We start from the raw sequence: 21,631 nt of genomic DNA, 5'->3' as shown, positions 1-21,631 counted from the left end.
TCTGGGAGGTTTAATTCTCAGATATTGACCGTTAGGAGTGACTGTGAAATGCCACCTCCCGTCTTCGTGCCTATAGTGTGGTTGTGAGCACCATTTCTCCCTTCTGGTCGTCTGCTTTTTTGAAAGAGAAAAAATGGAGACAAAGTCCTACTTTTAGCATGATGCCTAGAGTCTATTTCCATGAATATTGCATAATTACTGAGAGAGAGCCTCTTATAAATTTTCAGGTGTGTGCTTCCAATTCATTTTTGTTTTCCATTTACATAAAAAGTCGATTGGAACACGAGTCTTTGTCGTTGCCTTAGTGGAATCTTCTCATGGGATTTCTCACAGAGATTTCTGTGCTTGAAACCAAACTTAGATCAAAAAATATCCAGAAGGTTCTGCAAAATATCATGGGAGTGGTCCAGCTCATAGTGTATTCCTGTCACACAGAGAATTCTTTTCCAGCTAGGCCGACTCGTGGCCCAGCATCTGCTCTCTTGGGAACTGTAGAAAGGGTACAACATTTAGATTTGCACCTTCATACAACTTAATGAATCTCCTTCCTACAACTTAAATCCTTTGAAAAAATGAAGGTAAAATGTTTGAATAGTCTTTATTTTAGAAAGAGGGGGCCGTACAGTGCAGTGGATAAAAGTAGAGATGACAGAGCCAGACCTACTATGAGCATGTGACATCAAGTCCATTTCCTAAGGGCTCTGAGAATCGATCGTGTCATCCAGCAAACAGATGACAGCAGTACCTCCTTCATACAGTTGTGAGGAGTACATGAGATGATACACAGAGAAGCCAGCACAGTGTCTGGCATAGAAATTATAGCTATTTCATTATTCAGAGGTTTTCTGGATTCAGGTAATTTGGTCTCAAAAATTATTCTGTGGAAATATAAACTCTGGATGGGCCTAAGCAGAAAGGGGTAGTTTAAGTCATGATGTAACAGTTCTATTGCAAAGAGGGACTCTGGTTCAAAACTGGTGAAGTCTGTCTTGTAAGAATGGTCCATGATCCTTCCCAGAAAGCTGACTTCAGGCAGAGACGTTGAGGACAGGTCCCTCTGTGGGGAGGCCAAGCAGCTCTCCACGTGACATTCGAACTCAGGCACCAGCTTCATCTGCTGTAACAAAGGATAGTGAGGCAGGCCATGTGCCAGGAAGGAAAGCCCCTTCCCGTATTGTTCTATTTCACTGCCGGAGCCATCATTTCATTTACTTCCGTCTTATGTTTGGGCAGGTTCACGTGTGGCACTTTTACAGCCTGTGTGGAAAGCTAATTAGTAATAATTCAGTTAAAGTGAATGCTTTTCTTTTGGCAAGGACATTGTGGATCAATTTTAATCGAATGTGTCCAGTTCTATTGGAATTATAAACTCTTTCACAGTATTAGAGATACTGTTAAATCCACATACTTTGTACAACCTGAATGGGATTAAAGACAGGCAACTAATCTCCCCTGCATTTTCTTACTGGGAGAAAGAGATTTTTAAACATATTTTTTTACAATTTTCAAATTATTTAGAAACTCACGTCCCATTTGGCGTGTAAGAGATTTCTGTCCCAACTAAATTCAGTGTTACTAAAATGCCCTAAATGTGCAATCGATTTATCAAAGCCAATTTTAATTACCTTTTTCATTAACTTTGCATCCTAGAAGTTGTGTTGGATCTAATCCCACTTGACCCAGTGATGTAAGTAAGACAGTTATTAATGTCCCCATTTGATAGATAAGGAAACTGAGAGATGGAAAAGTTAAGGGTCTTACCCAGTTAGTGTCAGGATCAGATATAAGCCAAGGCTCCTACCTCATAGTCCCAATAATATCTCGTCATATATAAAGGCTTTCCAAGTGATACAAGCCATAACTATGCCTTTCATCTGTCCACATATGGATATGTCTCCTTTTCTTTCTGTTGGCCGAATGAAGAGAGCAATTGAGCAACATCAAACCACTAGCACAGCTAAAAATTGGTCATGGTGGGAGTATTTACACTATGGAAATTAGAAATGGATAGGTATCTGCCTATATGCCATCATGTTAACCAAGGCAACTACGCAGATATTCTAGAAATCTACCACAAGCATTCTGATTTGGCAGGTGCTAGTGTAGACTCCAATTTAGTATGCTTGGGATAGAACCCCCAGATCTATATTATATATATACATATGTAAAATTTAATTTATAATATTTATAGTACAAATTTTAAATTGTGTATCATTCAAAATTCAAAAGGGACAAGAGTAGATATAATAAACATTTTCTTTCCCACCTCTGCCTCTCATCTACCCAGTTCCCTTCCATGGAAGTCACCAATATTATCTTTGTATTCTTCCAGAGCTGTTTTATTCACATACAGTCAAGACATATTTAAGTATTTTCTCATATTTTACACAAACGTGCATCATTTTAAACAAGCTCTACAGGTGATTCTGGTACAGCTAATCTTCAAATGATCAGTCAAATCCTCTGGAAAGAAAGCTAACTCTTCTGGAACTCAGGAATTCCTCGTGGTAATCTCAAACAGTGGCTCTCAAATTTCAGTGTGCATCAGATTTACCTGTAGGGCTTGTTAAAACACAGACTGCTGGGCCCATTACCTTGAGACAACTCATCTAAGGCAATATTTATTAAGTACTGTACTCTTAGCTTAAGTCAACTGCCTTCCCCAAATACATCACGAGGGGCCATAAAAACAGCAGTATGTGGTCCCTATAGGTTGCAGGCACTGTTCTAAGCACTTTAACTATATTAAACTTGAAGCCTGTGACAATACTATGAGGTAAATACTGTTATTATCCTATTTTACAGAAGGAAAATTGAAGCAGAAAAGTTAAGTAACTTCCCAACTTCATTCATTGAGGTGGCAGGTGGTAGAACTAGTCTGAATCAAGAACCCACAGGCCTAACCATTAGTCTGTACTGCCTTCCAGTCCTCAAGATGAGGCCTAATAGACACTTGCTCTCAAATCATCAGCACCACATGTGATGAAGAGCCTCTCTCACTTTATTACAGCTCCCAAATGTGAAAATGTAGTAACACAAAAGAAAAATTAAATATGTATATTTTAAACAGAAGAAATTTTCGTTTTAAGAAATGCACATAAAATTATATTAATTTCTCTTGTAATGAATTTGAGAATTTTTCAATTCACTTGCAGCTTTTCAGAAACAGTTTTGTAAAAGGAGGCACACCAGGATTTTGTACTCAATAACAATATTTTTTAATTTAATTTTTATTTTATATTAGAGTATAGATGATTTACAATGTTGTGTTAGTTTCAGGCATACAGCAAAGTGATTCAGTTATACATATACATGCATTCATCCTTTTTCAGATTCTTTTCACATGTAGGTTACTACAGAATATTGAGTAGAGGTCCCTGTGCTATACAGTAGGTCCTTGTTGATTATCTATTTTATATATAGTAGTGTGTATATGTTAATCCCAAACTCCTAATTTATCCCTCCCCCCAAGCTTTCTCCTTTGGTAACCATAAGTTTGTTTTCAAAGCCTGTGAGTCTGTTTATGTTCTCTAAATAAGTTCATTTGTATCATTTTTTTAGATTCCACATATAAGTGATATCATATGATATTGGTCTTTCTCTGTCTGACTTACTTCACTTAGTATGATCATCTCTAGGTCCATCCATGTTGCTGCAAATGGCATTATTTCATTCTTTTTTATGGCTGAGTAATATTCCATTGTATATATGTACCACATCTTCTTTATCCATTCCTCTGTTGATGGACATTTAGGTTGCTTCCATGTCTTGGCTATTATAAATAGTGCTGCAATGAACATTGGGGTGCATGTATCTTTTCGAATTATGGATTTCTCTGGATATATGCCCAGGAGTGGGATTGCTAGGTCATATGGTAGTTCTATGTTTAGTTTTTTAAGGAACCTTCATACTGTTCGCCATAGTGGTTGTACCAATTTACATTTCCACCAACAGTGAAGGAGAGTTCCCTTTTCTCCACACCCTCTCCAGCATTTATTGTTTGTAGACTTTTTGAGGATGTCCATTCTGACCACTGTGAGGTGATACCTCATTGCAGCTTTGATTTGCATTTCTCTGATAATTAGTGATATCGAGCGTCGTTTCATGTGATTTTTGGTCACCTTGTACATCTTCTTGGGAGAAATGTCTATGTAGATCTTCTGCCCATTTTTGGATTGGGTTGTTTGTTTTTTAGATATTGAGTTCCATGAGCTGTTTGTGTATTTTGGAGATTAATCCCTTGTCAGTCGCACTGTTTGCAAATGTTTTCTCCCATTCTATGGGTTGTCGTTTTATTTCGCTTATGGTCTCCTTTGCTGTGCAAAAGCTTTTAAGTTTAATTACATGGCATTTGTTTATTTTTGTTTTTATTTTCATTACTCTAAGAGATGGATCCAAAAAGATATTGCTGCGATTTTTGTCAGTGTTCTGCCTATGTTTTCCTCTAAGAGTTTTATATCAATAGTATTCAAACCTACATTTAGGTCTTTAATTCAGTTTGAATTTATTTTTGTGTATGGTGTTAGAGAATGTTCTAATGTCATTCTTTTACATGTAGCTGTCCAGTTTTCCCAGCACCACTTATTGAAGAGACACTCTTTTCTCCATTGTCTATACTTGCCTCTCTTGTCAGAGATTAATTGATCATAGGTGCATGGGTTTACTTCTGGGCTTTCTATCCTGTTCCATTGATCTATCTTTCTGTTTTTGTGACAGTACCATACTGTTCTGATGACTGTAACTTTGTAGTATAGTCTGAAGTCAGGAAGCCTGATTCCTCCAGCACCATTTTTCTTTCTCAGAATTGCTTTGGCTATTCGGGGTCTTTTGTGTTTCCATACAAATTGTAAAATTTTTTGTTCTAGTTCTGTGAAAAATGCCATTGGTAATTTGATAGGGATTGCATTGAATCTGTAGATTGCTTTGGGTAGTATAGTCATTTTGACAATATTGATTCTTCCAATACAAGAATATGGTACATCTTTCTATCTGTTTGTGTCACCTTCTGTTTCTTTTGCCTCCTTAGGTAGGTTTGTTCCTAGGTATTTTATTGTTTTTGATACAATGGTAAATGGGATTGTTTCCTTAATTTCTTTTTCTGATGTTTTGTTGTTAGTTTATAGGAATGCAAGAGATTTCTGAGTATTAATTTTGTATCCTGCAACTTTATCAAATTCATTTATGAGCTCTAGTAGTTTTCTGGTAGGATGTTGGAGACTTTCTATGTATAGTATCATGTCATCTGCAAACAGTGATAGTTCTACTTCTTCTTTTCCAACTTGGATTCCTTTTACTTCTTTTTCTTCTCTGACTGCCATGGCTAGAACTTCCAAAACTATGTTGAATAAAAGTGGCAAGAGTGGACATCCTTGTTTCATTCCTGATCTTAGAGGAAATGCTTTCTGCTTTCCACTGTTGAGAATGATGTTAGCTAAGGGTTTGTCATATATGGCCTTTATTTTTAATATTTTTTTAACATCTTTATTGGAGTATAATTGCTTTACAATGGTGTGTTAGTTTCTGCTTTATAACAAAGTGAATCAGTTATACATATACATATGTTCCCACATCTCTTCCCTCTTGCATCTCTCTCCCTCCCTCCCACCCTCTCTATCCCACCCCTTTAGGTGGTCACAAAACACCTAGCTGATCTCCCTGTGCTACGCGGCTACTTCCCACTAGCTATCTATTTTACGTTTGGTAGTGTATATATGTCCAAGCCACTCTCTCACTTTGTCACAGCTTACCCTTCCCCCTCCCCATATCCTCAAGTCCATGCTCTGGTAGGTATGTGTCTTTATTCCTGTCTTACCCCTAGGTTCTTCATGACTTTTTTTTTTCCCTTAGATTCCATATATATGTGTTAGCGTATGGTATTTGTTTTTCTCTTTCTGACTTACTTCACTCTGTATGACAGACTCTAGGTCCATCCACCTCACTACAAATAACTCCATTTCATTTCTTGTTATGGCTGAGTAATATTCCATTGTATCTATGTGCCACATCTTCTTTATCCATTCATCTGTTGATGGACACTTAGGTTGCTTCCATGTCCTGGCTATTGTAAATAGAGCTGCAATGAACATTTTGGCACATGACTCTTTTTGAATTATGGTTTTCTCAGGGTATATGCCTAGTAGTGGGATTGCTGGGTCGTATGGTAGTTCTATTTTTAGTTTTTTAAGGAACCTCCATACTGTTTGTCTGGTTTTGGTATCAGGGTGATGATGGTGGCCTCATAGAAAGAGTTTGGGGGGTGTTCCTTCCTCTGCAATTTTTTGGAATAGTTTCAGAAGGATAGGTGTTAACTCTTCTCTAAATTTTTGATAGAATTCACCTGTGAGGCCATCTGGTCCTGGACTTTTGTTTCTTGGAAGGTTTTTAATCACCATTGCAATTTCAGTAGTCATGATTGGTCTGTTCATGTTTTCTATTTCTTCCTGGTTCAGTCTTGGAAGATTGCACCTTTCTAAGAAATTGTCTCTTTCTTCTAGGTGTCCATTTTGTTGGTGTATAGCTGCTTGTAGTGGTCTCATATGATCCTTTGTATTTCTGTGGTGTCCATTGTAACTTCTCCTTTTCATTTCTAATTTTATTGGTTTGAGTACTCTCCCTTTTTTTTCTTGATGAGTCTTGCTAAAGTTTTATCAATTTTGTTTATCTTTTCAAGGAACCAGTTTCTACTTTCATGGAACCAGTTTCTACTTTCATTGATCTTTTCTATTGTTTCCTTTGTCTATTTCATTTATTTCTGCTCTGATGTTTATGATTTCTTTCCTTCTACTAGCTTTGGGTTTGGTTGTTCTCTTTTCTCTAGTTGCTCTAGGTGTAGGATTAGGTTGTTTATTTGAGATTTTTCTTATTCCCTGAGGTAAAAGTGTATTGCTATAAACTTCCCTCTTAGAACTGCTTTTGCTGCAGCCCATAGGTTTTGCATCATCGTGATTTTGTTTCCTTTCATTTATTTTGTGATTTGATGACTATCTTTAGTGTTGTGTTTTGACTGCTTTTTCGTTTTTGTATGTATATCTATTGTAGATTTTCAGCTTGTGGTTACCATGAGGTTCTGATATAGCTATATATATAGATATAGATATATAGTTTTAAGTTGCCGGTCTCTTAATTTCAACTGCATTTCCAATACCCTGCATTTGTGCTCTCCTCTTCTCACAATTGCTAGTTTTGATATCATATTTGTGGTGTAGATGATTTCCTACCTTTACTGTATGTTTGCCTTTACCAGTGAGCTTTCCTATTTGTAATTTTGTTTCTAGTTGTGGCCTTTTCTTTTTCAACTAGAGAAGTTCCTTTAGGATTTGTTGTAAAGCTGGTTTGGTGGTGCTGAATTTTCTTAGTTTTTGCTTGTCTGTAAAGCTTTTGATTTCTCCATCGAGTCTGAATGAGAGTCTTGCTGGGTAGAGTAATCTTGGTTATAGGTTTTTCCCTTTCATCACTTTAAAAATATCCTGCCACTCCCTTCTGGCCTGCAGAGTTTCTGCTGAAAAATCAGCTGATAACCTTATGGGGATTTCCTTAGTATGTTATTTGTTGCTTTTCCCTGTTGTTTTAGTATTTTCTCTTTAATTGTTGTCCATTTGATTAATATGTGTCTTGGCATGTTCTTCCTTGGTTTTTATCCTGTATGGGAATCTCTGTGCTTCCTGGACTTGAGTGTTTCCTTTCCCATGTTAGGAAAGTTTTTGGCTACTATCCCTTCCAGTATTTACTTAGGTCCTTTCTCTCTCTCTTCTCCTTCTGGGACCCCCTATAATGTGAATGTTGTGTTTAATGTTGTCCCAGAGGTCTCTGAGACTGTCCTCATTTCTTTTCATTCTTTTTTGTCTATTCTGTTCCATGGCAGTGATTTCCACCATTCTGTCTTCCAGGTCACTTATCCGTTCTTCTGCCTCATTTACTCTGCTATTGATTCCTTCTAGTGTATTTTTCATTTCATTTATTGTATTGTTCATCTCCTTTTGTTTGTTCTGTAAACCTTCTAGCTCATTGTTAAACATTTCTGTATCTTCTCAGTCCATGCCTCCATTCTTTTTCCGAGATCTTGGATCATCTTTTTTACCTTTACTCTGAATCCTTTTTCAGGTAGATTGCCTATCTCCACTTCACTTAGTTGTTCTTCTGGGATTTCATCTTGTTCCTTCATCTAGAACGCATTTCTCTGCCATCTCATTTTGTCTAACTTTCTGTGTTTGTGGTTTCCATTCTGCAGGTGCAGAACTGTAGTTCCTCTTGTTTCTGGTGTCTGCTCCCTGATTGGTAAGGTTGGTCCAGGGGCCTGTGCAAGCTTCCTAGTGGGAATGACTGGTGCCTACCCCCTGGTGGGTGGAGCTGGGTGTTGTCCCTCTAGTGGGCAGAGCCATGTCAAGTGGTGTGTTTAGAGGCGGCTGTGGGCTCGGGACAACTTTAGGTAGCCTGTCTGCTGGTGGGTGAGGCTGTGTTCCCACCCTGTTGGTTGTTTTCCCTGAAGTGTCCCAACACTGGAGCCCACAGGCTGTTGGGTAGGGCCAGGTCTCGGTGCCAAAATGGAGACCTCTGGGAGAGCTCACAATGATTAATATTCCCTGGGGCCTCTGCCACCAGTGTCCAGTGAGCCACAGCCATCCCCTGACTTCCCAGGAGACCCTCCAAGACCCACAGGTGGGTCTGGCCTAGGCTCCTATGGAGTCACTGCTTTGCCCTGAGGCCCAGTGCATATGAAACTTGTGTGCACCCTCTATGAGTGGAGTTTCTGCTTCCCCCAGTCCTGTGGAGTTCCTGCACTCAAGCCCCACTTGCCTTCAAAGCTAAATGCTCTGGGAGTTCCTCTTCCCTATGCCAGACCCCCAGGCTGGGGAGCCTGACATGGGGCTCAGAACTCTCACTCCTGTGAGAGCTTCTGTGATATAGTTGTTTTCCAGTTCGTGGGTCACCCACGTGGTGGGTTTGGGATTTGATTTTCTCATGAAAGCGCCCCTCCTACCATCTCATTATGGCTTCTTCTTTGTCTTTGGATGTAGAATATCTTTTTTGGTAGGTTCTAGTCTTTTTTTGTTGATGGTTGTTCAGCAGTTAGTTGTGACTTTGGTCACAACTTGGTGTTTTCGTGAGAGGATGTGAGCTTAAGTCCTTCTACTCTGCCATCTTGTGTCTCCACCCTCCGGTCGATAACCATTTTTTAAATACAGGGAATTTGTTAGCACATTTGATCACATAAAGTTTATATACAAAATTATATACGATATATAAAATACTGCCCTAGTTAATATATATGAAGTTATTTAATTCAATGTGGTAGGTTTCAGTTACTTATGTGTGTTCAGTCCAAACTGTACCAGTTTTGCAAGAGTCAATTGATAATTTTTCACAAAAAATTATCAATATGCTGATATAAATATGCTGATATCATGTCAGGTAGATATGGGCTTTAGTGGGAGTATTTACACCATAGAAATCAGTAATGGCTAGAAAACAGGGTACTTTTTTCTTTTGGAAAACTGGCTGTTAAACATTTACCAGCACACCACTATTCCAGTAGGTCAGGTGTCCTGAACCAAACACACACATTTTCCTTAAAGGGCACTTTTAAAAAGAAAGATATTTTAAATAGTACGTTACTAAGACTGGCACATTAAGCAGAGAGTTAATCACAGTATTGACTTCTTAACTCTAATCACCGAATTCTTGCCAGTAACCAAAAATGTGGATTAGTCGCACAGAATTGATCTCTTATCCCTTTGCTATTATCTAAATAACTATTTCTGTAGTCAGAGTCCCCAAAGCTAAACCCATGAGGAAGAAAAAGTGTCCCCAGGTCTTTACTCTTATAGTCCTAGAATGCATATCAGAAGTCTAGATATTTAATAACTTCTCTGGCAACAAAATGAAGCATGTGGAGTGTGTCTGGGGCAGATTTGATAAGTTATCACAGTGTTTCTAAACCTCCCATCTTTCAGTCTTACAGCAAATATTTTCAAAAAACAAGTAGCATTTGGGGATTTTCTAGCATTAAATAGGCTTGGAATTCCCCAGTTAGGCTGAGAATAGTATTCATATATTTCTCCTAGTGACTCTTTTTAACCCCTAAAGTGATAAATTAACTTTCTCTTCACTCACCTCTATGATGGCTGCAGTTTCAACTTTTGAGTAAATCAAATGCATTTAATGATATTTTAATTACCTACTCCTTGTTTGTGAAACCCAACTATCAATGGTCAAAAATTACATTCAGTAAATAGGAAGAATAGTGCTTTTACTCTGGGAACTTTGAGTGTTCTGATAATCCCTGAATAAAAGCATGCATTACTATGTGGCAAGGAATGCAGTCATGGTGACTGGCCTTGTGTGGATGGTGTTGCAGGTTTGTCAAGGACTTTCCCATTATCCCAATAAATAGTACCCATAGGCCTTTGGTGACTTAATAGGAAGCTGACTCTGCCTTATGTTTCCATGCATTCCTGTCCTTCTACAAAACTACACACGTTCCCCAGCACTCAAAACCCACCCAAAAGCTTTCTCTAGAGACCTGTGTTGACTCCTAATTAAAGAGTGCAGAGAAATGAAAGGTTTTCAATTGGAGCTGTTGACCTCAATCCCAGAAAGACTATAAAGGGACCCAGATGGTGTTGTCACAGAGGACAGCAGCTCGGAGCAGCCTCTCTCCTGCATCCCCAACATAGCAGCCTGGGACCTTCATTCTCACTGGTCCAGAAAATACAAAGTCAGCTCTCTCATCTGGAATACCCCAAAATTTCTACTTGGATGAAAGACAGTAAGGCCTTTTATTCTTTAAATTGGCCTCGCTGGTGAAGAGATTATAGATTGGTGGTGGTGGTGAGCCACATTCAAATCCCAAGGTTTCCATCACTGGACAGGTCAGTGTTATCCCAGACTCTGCACAGTGGAGCATTGACTTGTTCAGGACAGGTTGTTAGAGGACTCTGAGGAGGATTTTTGAGAAGATAGAGAAAGGAGGATTAGGATGAAGAGGGGAAACATTCCCTTGTTAAACAAACTTGAAGAAAGCCTTTCTCGTGTCCCAGGTTTCCTAAACATTGCTATTCTCTTCAGACAACTTTATCTAATTAACATCTATTTTTCACTTCTTTATGCAGTAATCAGAGTTCAATTACCAGAACCCAGCTGCTGATGCTAAAAAATACTGGAAAATTATATTCATACAATAAATCCTTAGATTCCCTCACCGTCTCCTAAACCAAGACAAAGGAGTTTGATTACTCAACATCCTTCTCTTTCTTTTACCTACATACCTTCATTCCCCTTTTATAAATCCTTCTGTGACTTTGGTTCCATTCCAGGACCCATTATTGAAGTCCCACGGCGAGAGTGTCAAAGAAAAGAATAAAAACAAACATAAACACTAACATAGACATTTCCATCTAAGGATAGTAAAGGACTTAAATATGTACATAGTCTAATATTTTTTATTTGTCTTTAAGGACTCAAACTTAATTTGAAGAGCATTTTATCTAAAGTTAATATTCATGTGTCTGTTTGCTACAGAGAATTTTATTCTCCAGAGGAAAAATGTCCTCAGTTTGCACATTCTTTAAGCGTTAGCTTCATAAGAGATGTGGTCTTTGAAATCCTTCCCAAAAGGTCTTATAAACAAACTTGACATATGATTAATTAAATGCTTAATTATTTTGATAATGATTAATTCTTGAAAGGTCAAATTTCTAATTCCATCAAATTACTTTTTGTGTGCAGGAGGTCACATTTTATAATACTTTGGCCACCTTAAGTCTTTGTTTAAATAAGATGGGAAAGAGCTAAGGGAGAGTCGGAAGAAAGGAGGGAGATGGAATGAGAAAAAGAAAGAAAGAAGGAAAAATGGAGAGAGGGAGGACTAAAGAAAGATAAGGGATGAGAAAAGAAAGAGAGCTTGTGACTTTATATGATTGATGTGAAGAATACAGTTAAACAGGCTTGTTATATAGAACTTGGAGTGTGACTTTGCTACTTTAAGTAAAAAGAGGAGAGAACCAAGATTTGGTAAGGGCTTCCTATCTGCCACCTACTCTATGTACTTAATTTATTTAAAAATCTCAACCAGTAGTTGAAAGGTAGAGATACTATCCTTAACATTATGAAACTGAGACTCCCTGAGTTTACGTGCCATGGTTAACATCTCCCCAGTTGCAAGATCAGGCATTGGAGTCAGGTAAGACTGTCCAAAATTTCCCATTCCCTTTCCATGTCAGCTATTTTCATGATGTGTCTGTTTCCATAGCATACCATTATGCCTGGTTTCTTGATAGCTGGTTGCCAATTCCAAGTCTTTGAACTTGGCTTCCCATTATAACATTTTTGAAAGAAAATAGCACAGTCCACTGTACAAATTTCTCACACTGGAGTTCAGAACAAGGATTGAGAGTCAAAGGCGGTATTTCCTCAGGTTTAATAGAAGTCAAAAGCATCGCTCTTCCCAGGGCAAAAACAGAACACAAAAATCAATGTTGTTTACTTAGGGTAACTTCTTACTGTTCCAGTCCCCTGGCTGTAAAGATAACGTAGCCCTCAAAAGTCAGGAGAATTTGCTCAGTTCTAACCCCAGACCATTTACTTAATCTTAGACAATTTTTTCCTAAAACTAGATTAATCAATTAAGATCAAAAAATATATTTTTCGTCATGTTGATGTTGAAAGAACTCAGTTTTGAGGTCAGCATCCAGGGGAAGAATATTTGTAACAGAACCCCTGAACCAAGGGAAACCCCAGCCTGTCATCATCAGGAGGGAAATCTACATGCTTCCGGGATAGTGGCCAAATGCCTCCTTTGACTGGGACAGTTCACGTTTTTTTACCTGTTGCCCAGAATATTATGAATGGTGCCCCCCCCCAGCTGCACAGGAGTGTCCCAGTTTGGGTGGTATCCTCTATGGTCACTCTACCTGTATAAAACCTAAATCACCAGAGTGGACACAGGTGTACCTCCCCCCAACCTTGGGTTTTGCCTTAGTAAAGCTGAGGCCTTAGTAAAGCTAAGACCAATTATATAACAAATGCTGCTTATGTAATTCATAAAATATGTTGAAAAATAGCAGTTCTTTGTTTCTCTGCTATGGCAGACCTACATTTTTGCAGAGACGGGCAGAGGAAGCCCAGCTAGGCTTTGGAGTCAATGACAGAGCTGGGTTAGAATCCTTGCCCTGCCACTTGCTACAAGAATGGCCTTGACCTGGCTGCTCAGCTCTCCCTAAGGCTCAATTGCATATTCTATCAAGAGACTAGGAATAATACCACCTACCACCCAGGGTTGTTTTTACCAGTGTCACTAGGGCTTTAGAACCACAGAGACCTTAGTTTGAATATCACTTGTACCACTTCTTTGCTGCACCACCTTGGATGAGTAAATTTAACCTAGAGACTCAGTTTTCTTGTCTATAGAAAATGGTAACAAGAACAGTTCTTATCTCAGAGGGAGGTTATTTTGACGACTAAATAATATAATGCATATAAAGTAAGCATCTAATAAATATTTTAATTGTCATCATTTTGAAATATAATATGGGGAGATACTTAAGGCCTATAAATTGTTAAGATTGCCTTTTCTCTGGACCCACATTATTAGGTACTAACTGGCCTAGTTTAAATCACAGTGGTCTTATCTGAAAACCAAGTTAAGATTTCACCTGGTTTTAAATGGTCAACCAAAGGTTCACATAAACATAACTTATGAATTATACCCCTGAATTGGCTGACTTAAAACCTCGAATGACATTGCTTTCCATGAAACAAATTTAGAATTTGTAGAATTATTTCCTTAGGTATGCTGTTTTATACTCTCTGAGCTCTTTCATACCTTATCTGTTTTTCACCGTCATTTTTAGTCACAAAAAATCTCAGTTTGCCGAGCCATTTGTTGGTTTTCTTTCTATGCAGTTTATCCAAATGAAGATAATTAGCATGTATATTACATAAAGGTAACCATAATATTTAAGATGTGATTCCCTATGATTCCAGAAATGTTTACCAAAATATGAACTGGCAAACATATGTAAGCCTCCTTAATATGTGTATATATCTATAGCTAGATGGATAGATACACACACGTATCCGTGATGTATATATAGTGTGTCTTAAACATAAATAATATGAATGTGTAATCTCCAGGGAGACACACAGATACCAAGTCAATCTAAAACACACACATGTGTATATGTGTATATAAATTAAAGTTCTCAGCCTTGTGTATATATTTTCAATGGAAAGAAATAAACAAGAAATTGAGATGTGATTTCTCTGATCCCTCATTAGAAATAACTCAGTTGAAGGACGGAATATTCATGAATACTCTATCAGCAGCAACTGATGCCAAGCAATAAGATGAAAGGAGATGCCCAGGGCTGCATGGAGAGGAGAGGGTATTAGAGGAAGGAGACGCGAGTTAGAGAATGTTGAGAGTGTAGGCAGAGGGCTTGAGTGCACGTCCCTATTCCAGCATTTGTCAGGTATCTGACTCTGAAATCATCCTTTCAGTCTCATTCCTCCTACAAAATTCTAACTGAAATATCGGAAGTGAAAAGCTTGTTGCCTATTTCCCAAAGTGTGGGATGCATTCCAGTGCGATCCTCTGATTTTAGCAGGTACAAAATGTTGAGTAACCCTGAATTAATGAGGATAAAGTTATTCCCTTTTGAGTTTACTGTCAATCTTCTGATTACAAGGAAGACTCGGTGTAAAGACCTCTCCAACCCTGGCCATTGTCCCAAATGGAGATCCGGTCTCTGGCTCAGAGCCTTGGAAGATAAGAAATTTTAGCTGGAACGTAATATTATTTTGTTTCCATTGTTTATGTTTTTAAAATTATTTCCCATTTACTACTTTCCATCCTGGTTTTCCATTTAAAATCGTATGGTAAATTTTTACTTTTAGGGTATTTAGGTTTTAAAAATGAGTTGATTTAAATAATAGTGCACACTGATTGATTTAACAAAAATCATGCCATGGTAACAAAGGACTGGCATCTGGAAACACTGTGCTCCCGTTCTTAGTACCTATTCGTAAAGGGTTACCATGCTTTGGGCAAGATACTGTGTTGAGCACAAGAACACTGTCCTCACCCTTTTTCCTTCAGGACACAAATAGGCACCTTCATGTATGAAAAGAGCTACTGCACAGATCATATAGGCTGAGGCTTATGTGCAGTTCCCTTTCCAGCATCTATGACTTGAGTCCTTTTCCACTGACTTACCCTAGATTTGTGCTTTGGAGGCACCATGGTTGAGAACTGCTATTCCATTAAGGTACTTGGATGCCAACTCAAGGAGCATAGATTCTAGTAGAGAAGATACGATATGTACATACATACTATATGGTGGGAAATCATAAGGTAGTTATAGAGCACTATAACATTGACAGGGAAAATAGAAAGAGTAACCGAAAAGGGGACCTGCCTTCTTTCCTAACTTGATAATGATGTGGCCGGTTAAGTAAAAGCTATAGCAGTTCATGTCTATGTCTCAGTTATCCACTAGAACAGAGGCTTGCTGTGATTGAATTTCAAAAGGCTTTCATTATATTTTTATGTTCTGTTCATTTTTTCAAAGGAGTGTAATGCACGTTGAAAACATTTTTTAAACAAAAACAAAAAAATCCCACAATTGATAGATTGTTGCTACAAGTAATGGGTATTTATTCTGACACTTAACACTTTGGTGTATTTCTTTTCAATCTTTTGTTTGATGCATAAGGCTATTTTCCTATAATTATATTCATAGTATAGATACAAATTTATATCCTACTTTTTTTACTTAACATGTTTACATGTAAAAATTTTCCAAGTTATTAAATATCTCTTATAACCATGATTTTAATTCCTGCATAATCATTTAAGGAGATGAATTACAGATAATGTAATTATTTCTCCATGACTGGACATTGTTTTATGTAATATTTTAACATTAAATAATGTAGTAAAATGCATCTTTGTTTAAAGTTGTAAGTTTCCCTACTAGACTATTAACTATTTGAGAACAAGAATTGTATTAACTCTACGTCCCCAGCTCTCTGCCTTGAACATACGAGGTACTTATAATGTGTTTATTGAGTGAGTTCAATTGAATATACTTTCTTTTTGGGTAGTTTCCCACTCTTTTCTGGAGGAAATTCAAGCAATCATTTGGCAGCCATCAGTTGCTAAAATAAAGTCAAGTATCTACTAAAGTTAGAGGCAAAAATCTATTAGAAGTGTCTTGAGATATAAAAATTACATGTTCTTGCTTAGCTTTTTTGCTTTATAGCTTTCAAATAAAAGCTTCATTTGCCTTCATTTTCTCATCTACAAAGTAGCTAGAAAAATGATAAAATTCCTATCACCCAGCAATCTAATAATGACTTAGTTATACCTAGTTGTACTAATTAGCCTTAGTTATACTTAGTATACTTAGTTATACTAAGTCATTATTAGCATTATTAGTATGACTTAGTATTCTTAACAGAATAGGCACATAAATGGAAATATTAGATGCAACTCTCTATCTGGCAAAGATGGTTACCTCAGTTTTCTCATTTGTAATATGAGATACTTAATAGACATTAATATCTACCTTAATAAACAAATCCAGTGCTTCCAGATCGCCTTTCCCTGAAAGTGACTATTTAATCAGGAAAGGTTGTAAGTACTCCCTTCAATGGAGATTTTAGATGTCTAGGCGATATCATTTGTAATATTTCCTTTCTCTAAATAATAATGATAATAGTTAACATGTATAGAGATCCGACTTCATATACACTCTCATGTTTTATTCTCACAATAACCCAGTAGGTTAGTTACAATTACTCCCATTTTAGAGGTAAGAAAACTGAGACTAAGAAAGGGCTAAGATTTAAACACATTTTTATTGTTGCATACCTATGTTCTTAGCCATTACCTTATACTGCCTTACAGATTTGGAGCACTACATAATATATTAGTGAAGCCATCAGAAGCCAACTACAATATATTTAATAATATTAATTTCAAAGAGACACATCTCAAAGCTAGACAAAAACCACTTTCATCTGTAAAAGATTTAAGTAGAACAGGCATATTCTGTATGTCCAAATATTTCTATGTAGGCCAAAAGGAGACTCAGAACTATAGCAGAAGAGCAAATGATTTGCATTTCAAAGAGATCAAAATAAACACAAGAACAGAGGGCGCTCCACTTTCAGGAAAGATTAAACAGAAACAATTAATGACTCTGGACAAGCTTTACTAATTGTTTACTAGTCACTTGAATGCAAAATGAACTCATGTTTTGAAGTAGATATAGTCCAGTGGAAAGCTGTTTCAGAACCATGAAAAAAGATACCAAAGTTTAGCTGAGAGGGAAGATGAGGGAATTTTGTTTTTCTCTGTTCTTTTTTTTAAAAAAGCATTACTATTAAAAAAAAATTTTAATAGTTATAGTTGCTATCATCTATTTGAGATGAATTGTATTTAGTGCAAATGTATGAGAAAGGATGGAAGTAGTACAGGGTAAATTGTAAGAACTCTGCCTTTGAAGTAAAAATTGCACAGAAATACTGGCTCCATTACTGACTAGGGCTATATAATCTTAGGTAAATGACTCACAGGCAAGAAGGGTGCTTCCGCCTTCTCCTCAAGTCAGGAGGAAAGTGCTTCAACAGGCTTTGTGGAATCCTTCAGAGTCTTCCACTGTAGTTAAGAACACACCATGACTTCAGTCTGACTTCTTCCTGGGAAATCTAAAGAGCAATTGTTAAGCTAGATAGCCTCTCTGCGGCACAGTAAAGGAAGCTGCTGCTGGACTGGGATTTTTCTACATTGGCGGCGGTTTTTTCTGGGCAAACGAGTTTTCCCCATACCAAATGAGGGCAACATGCATGAGAAAGCCAGTAAGGACAGTGTCTTAGGTCCTCTACTATAATGCCATCTGGGAGGATAATGGGACCTCAGCAAACATTAGCTGCAGGTGAATATTCCTGGGGACTGTGGGATGACTACTCAACAAACCAGAATAGAGACTGACTCATCCAGGTCAAGGGAACTACGAATGAGATATCCCTTTATTGTGGCTCCCAAGGAGCCCTAGAAATTGCCACATAAAAGGGATCAGCTTTAAAATCTACAAGTCCCAGAGAACATTAAGTTATCTATGACGGTTCTAGTTAAATAAGAACTTTCTTGATCTCCTTACCCCTTCTGAATTAACCATAAAGGGAAAACAGAGGGTAAAATTTAAGATGCTATGTGATGACATCCATGAGTCCTGCTTGTTCAGTTTACTAGTTGTATGATCATTTCACATAAATTTCATTGCATTAAATCACATTAACAGCTAATTTTCGTACAGATAGAATCTCACATCTATATAGACTATAAATCAAATGATAATTGCAAGCATCTAACAAACAGTCTCTATCCAAGTAACTCAAGATCAAAATGCTATCTTTAGCTATTTACAGAATTGGTCATCTGCATATGATTAATTGAGAGGTATCTACAATGGTGGATAGCTGTTTACCTACCTGCAAGAGCCACTGAGTAATTTTATCATTCCACTTGTGAGTTTTGTTTTAAAAATATAAGACATCAGATGCCTTCCAAACCTGGCTTTCATGTTGGCTGTTTCCATTTCCCCCTTGATTGTTAAAGAAGAGTCTTGATATTGAAAGGTTCCCTTTCCTCCCTATCAAAAATAAGTTGAGAGAAAAAGGTAAAAATACAATACTTTGGAGGTTAATTAGGGATCACATAGAAGGATAATTTTTATTTTGCAGAAAAACAGTTCAAGTCCAATGTTTCCTGCCAGGTCGGGGACTTTGGGGTTCAATCTCAAGTTCACTCAGGTCCTTCGAAGAACTTAGGTAACCCTGGTGATGTACACTAAAGACTTAAAGTAAGGTTGATTTCTCTTGGTTTTCAAATGTCTTATACAACTTTCACAACTCTTCAGTATCTGATTTGGGCACAGACCAGTATTTATGAATTTGTGGTTTTAGAAACCTGGAAGTTACCATCTCAGACATATTTTGGACACTTTTTTCATTAAATCCTCTACTTTCTTTTCTTCCCCACCTTACCTCCCTCGTCACCCACATCTCTCCATTTGGGAAATAGCTTTACTGGAGATAAATAAACAAATGAATCTATCATTTGGTAGTGTGAAGGTTTAAAGAGATTTCTGTGCTATCCATTTATTGTTTTGTGCCCTTGTTCAGTTGCCAGTCAGAAAACTAAATTAATCATAGAATTCCCAGGCTAAGAAATTTATCATTACCTTATCAATCATCAAAGCAGCTGTTTCTCTTCTAAGCTTTCTTTTTCAACAACATACAACCACCATCACCTCTTTCTTTTCTTTCTTATGTTTGTTTTTGTTTTTTTAAATGATGGCTGTTTGTTTGAAACTCTCCTCTTCTCTTTATCACTGTATCATCCTTTTGAGGATTTCCTTCTCCAGTATCTTCCAAATCTGTCCTCAGAGGAAATCCGTGTCTTCTTTGCAATGCCTTCTGACAGATACTGTTTCAACAAACAAACCATTATCCCGTTAAAAATTTACAATAATGGCAGCTCTTTATGTACTAGTCACCTTACATACACCATCTTTAATGCTCACATTTATCCTGCTTTATTACCACAAATTAACGTAGAAGATAAAGAGAATCCCAGATAGTATCAGCTTACCCATGTCCCACGTCTAACAAATGTCAAACTCAGTTTGAGCCACGTATTTGCGTCCAAATATTGTTTCTATTTTTCCATTGCTTCCTTAAGTCCTTTATGGTCGTTTTTTGTTTGTTTCATACTTTAATAGAATGAGTTGTAAAATACACTCAGCACACAAAAAGTTGAAGTATGAAAATATCCAACTTCGCACACTAGGTTGAAAAAGGTACTCATCATTGCGCCTAAGAGTCCCTTTGATCAGAATTAATAGAAAGGCCCTAGTCGGCTTCCTATGGATTTTAGTTTCCAGCTTTATTCTTAACGAAATGAAGTTCATCTTGTCAAACCGTCGTCACAGTCAGACATTAAGAGAAAGCTTTGATTACAAGACTTCCGCTGACAGTGGAAGCTAAATGGAGTCAGCAGTTTGCCCTTCTAGACTAAAACTGAGAAATATTGTGATGAGAATAATAAAGCACAACCTTCCTACACAGTTTCCAAACCACATCAAAGAACTGTGATGAGATATGGCCCCATATTATCTACTTCTGCTTAGCTGAAAGACGGAAGTAGAATGGGGGAGCTGTCCAGACCAGAAGAGAGCTCTTCTGCTGCCTGCTTGCTGAGCCCTTATCCATCCTTCTTTGTGATGGTCCTTCACTTTGGAACCAAAAGTACCAGTTTTTTAAGGAACAAGATACTTGCTTCTAGCCACCTTTAGTTGAACTCCTTTCTGGTTAAGTTGCGCCATGATTGAATTAGATACTGTCATTTCCATGTTGGACGTAGAGCCCGATTAAGGGATCCAAGCAATAAAATAATCTTTCCCTAAAACATCACTGAAATAAATCAGCTAGGATGTCAGTTATCTCCTTCTCTAACTGGTGATATGTAGATTGGACAGACTCTGCCAGAAAAGACTACACTCTGCAGTGGAATTTATAAAAAATAACTCATTCTTTACCATACGTCAAAATAAACTGACAAGTACAGAGTGTGTAATAAAACTTTTACCTTGAACGTAAAATCTGTAATAGACAGTACATTTTCCCTGCCTTACCAAAGAAATACCCAAATATTTGAAAAATATTATTTTCAAGAAGTAGAAAATCATTTATCTGCCCACACATCTTGGCCCAGTGATGGACACATTTGTAGGAACTAGGAATTCCTCATCCTGTTACTGTTAAGCTCGCCATCTCAGTGAATGACACCAGGTCCCATCCGGTGGACAGAGGGCTAGACATCATCTTTTTGCCTCTTCTCCTCCACCCCTCACAGTCAATCCATAAGGAAAGCATTTCTACTCTGTCTCAAAACACCTCTCGAATCTGTCCATTTACTAAAGCCTACTCCTATGACCCTGCTCGAGACCACTTTGTTCTGGCTTGAATTAATGCAACAGCTTCCTGAGTTTCCAGCTTCAAGGTTTCCCCTCCTGCAAGTCTATTTTTCATGCTGCAGTCAGATTAATCTTCCCCAAATGTAAATCTGTTCATATCACTCTTTAGCATAAACCACTTTAATGGCTTGCCATTGCCCTCAGGATAAAGTGCAAACAGCTTATCACACTTTACAAGCCCCTTGTAAATCATTCCCCTAATTACCACTCAGCCTCTTTTCCTCTCCATTTCTCTTGTGTTTTTGCTCCAACCGTTCTGAACTGCATACTTTTAATTCCCCAGTCACAGAAGTGTTCTCCGTTGTTCCCATGTCTCTGCACACACTGTTCTCTGTCTAGAACTCACTATACCTCCCTCCACTAAGGATGGTGGGGGGAGGCTATAAACGAGAATATACTGTTGCAAGGCTACTATATATTTTACCTGAAGCAATTCTTTAAAAAGTGTAAGTAAATTGTGGTAAGTTAGAGAGGTATACTCTAATCCATACAGCAACAAATAAAAGTAATGTAAATAAATACAGAAAGAAGAATTGAAACACATACTAAAATCTAACTGTTTAAAACAGAAGACAGGAGAATGAGAGGAGCAA

General features: G+C 37.6%; 1 protein-coding gene and 1 long non-coding RNA gene across 3 annotated transcripts in view; one reads left to right on the top strand and one right to left on the bottom strand.

Annotated features, from left to right (window-relative positions):
• Positions 1 to 21,631, top strand: part of LINGO2 (leucine rich repeat and Ig domain containing 2) — a 196,497-nt gene that overhangs the window by 165,708 nt on the left and 9,158 nt on the right. The gene's annotated exons all lie outside the window — the stretch shown is intronic.
• LOC137227085 (uncharacterized) lies at positions 621 to 21,183 on the bottom strand. 2 transcript variants are annotated; one of them, XR_010944685.1, is made up of 5 exons: positions 19,245 to 21,183; positions 18,493 to 18,653; positions 17,576 to 17,709; positions 1,762 to 1,906; positions 621 to 1,117 (listed from the first exon to the last, which is right to left on the bottom strand). It is a non-coding gene; the product is annotated as an uncharacterized lncRNA (long non-coding RNA). The 2 variants fall into 2 exon arrangements; XR_010944686.1 differs by having other exon boundaries at positions 18,574 to 18,653.

Source organism: Pseudorca crassidens, chromosome 7, assembly GCF_039906515.1.
Source record: "Pseudorca crassidens isolate mPseCra1 chromosome 7, mPseCra1.hap1, whole genome shotgun sequence".
Classification (NCBI taxonomy): Eukaryota; Metazoa; Chordata; class Mammalia; order Artiodactyla; family Delphinidae; genus Pseudorca; species Pseudorca crassidens.
The sequence above is the reverse complement of the archived record's forward strand: the minus strand, read 5'-3'. Positions and strand labels throughout refer to the sequence as shown.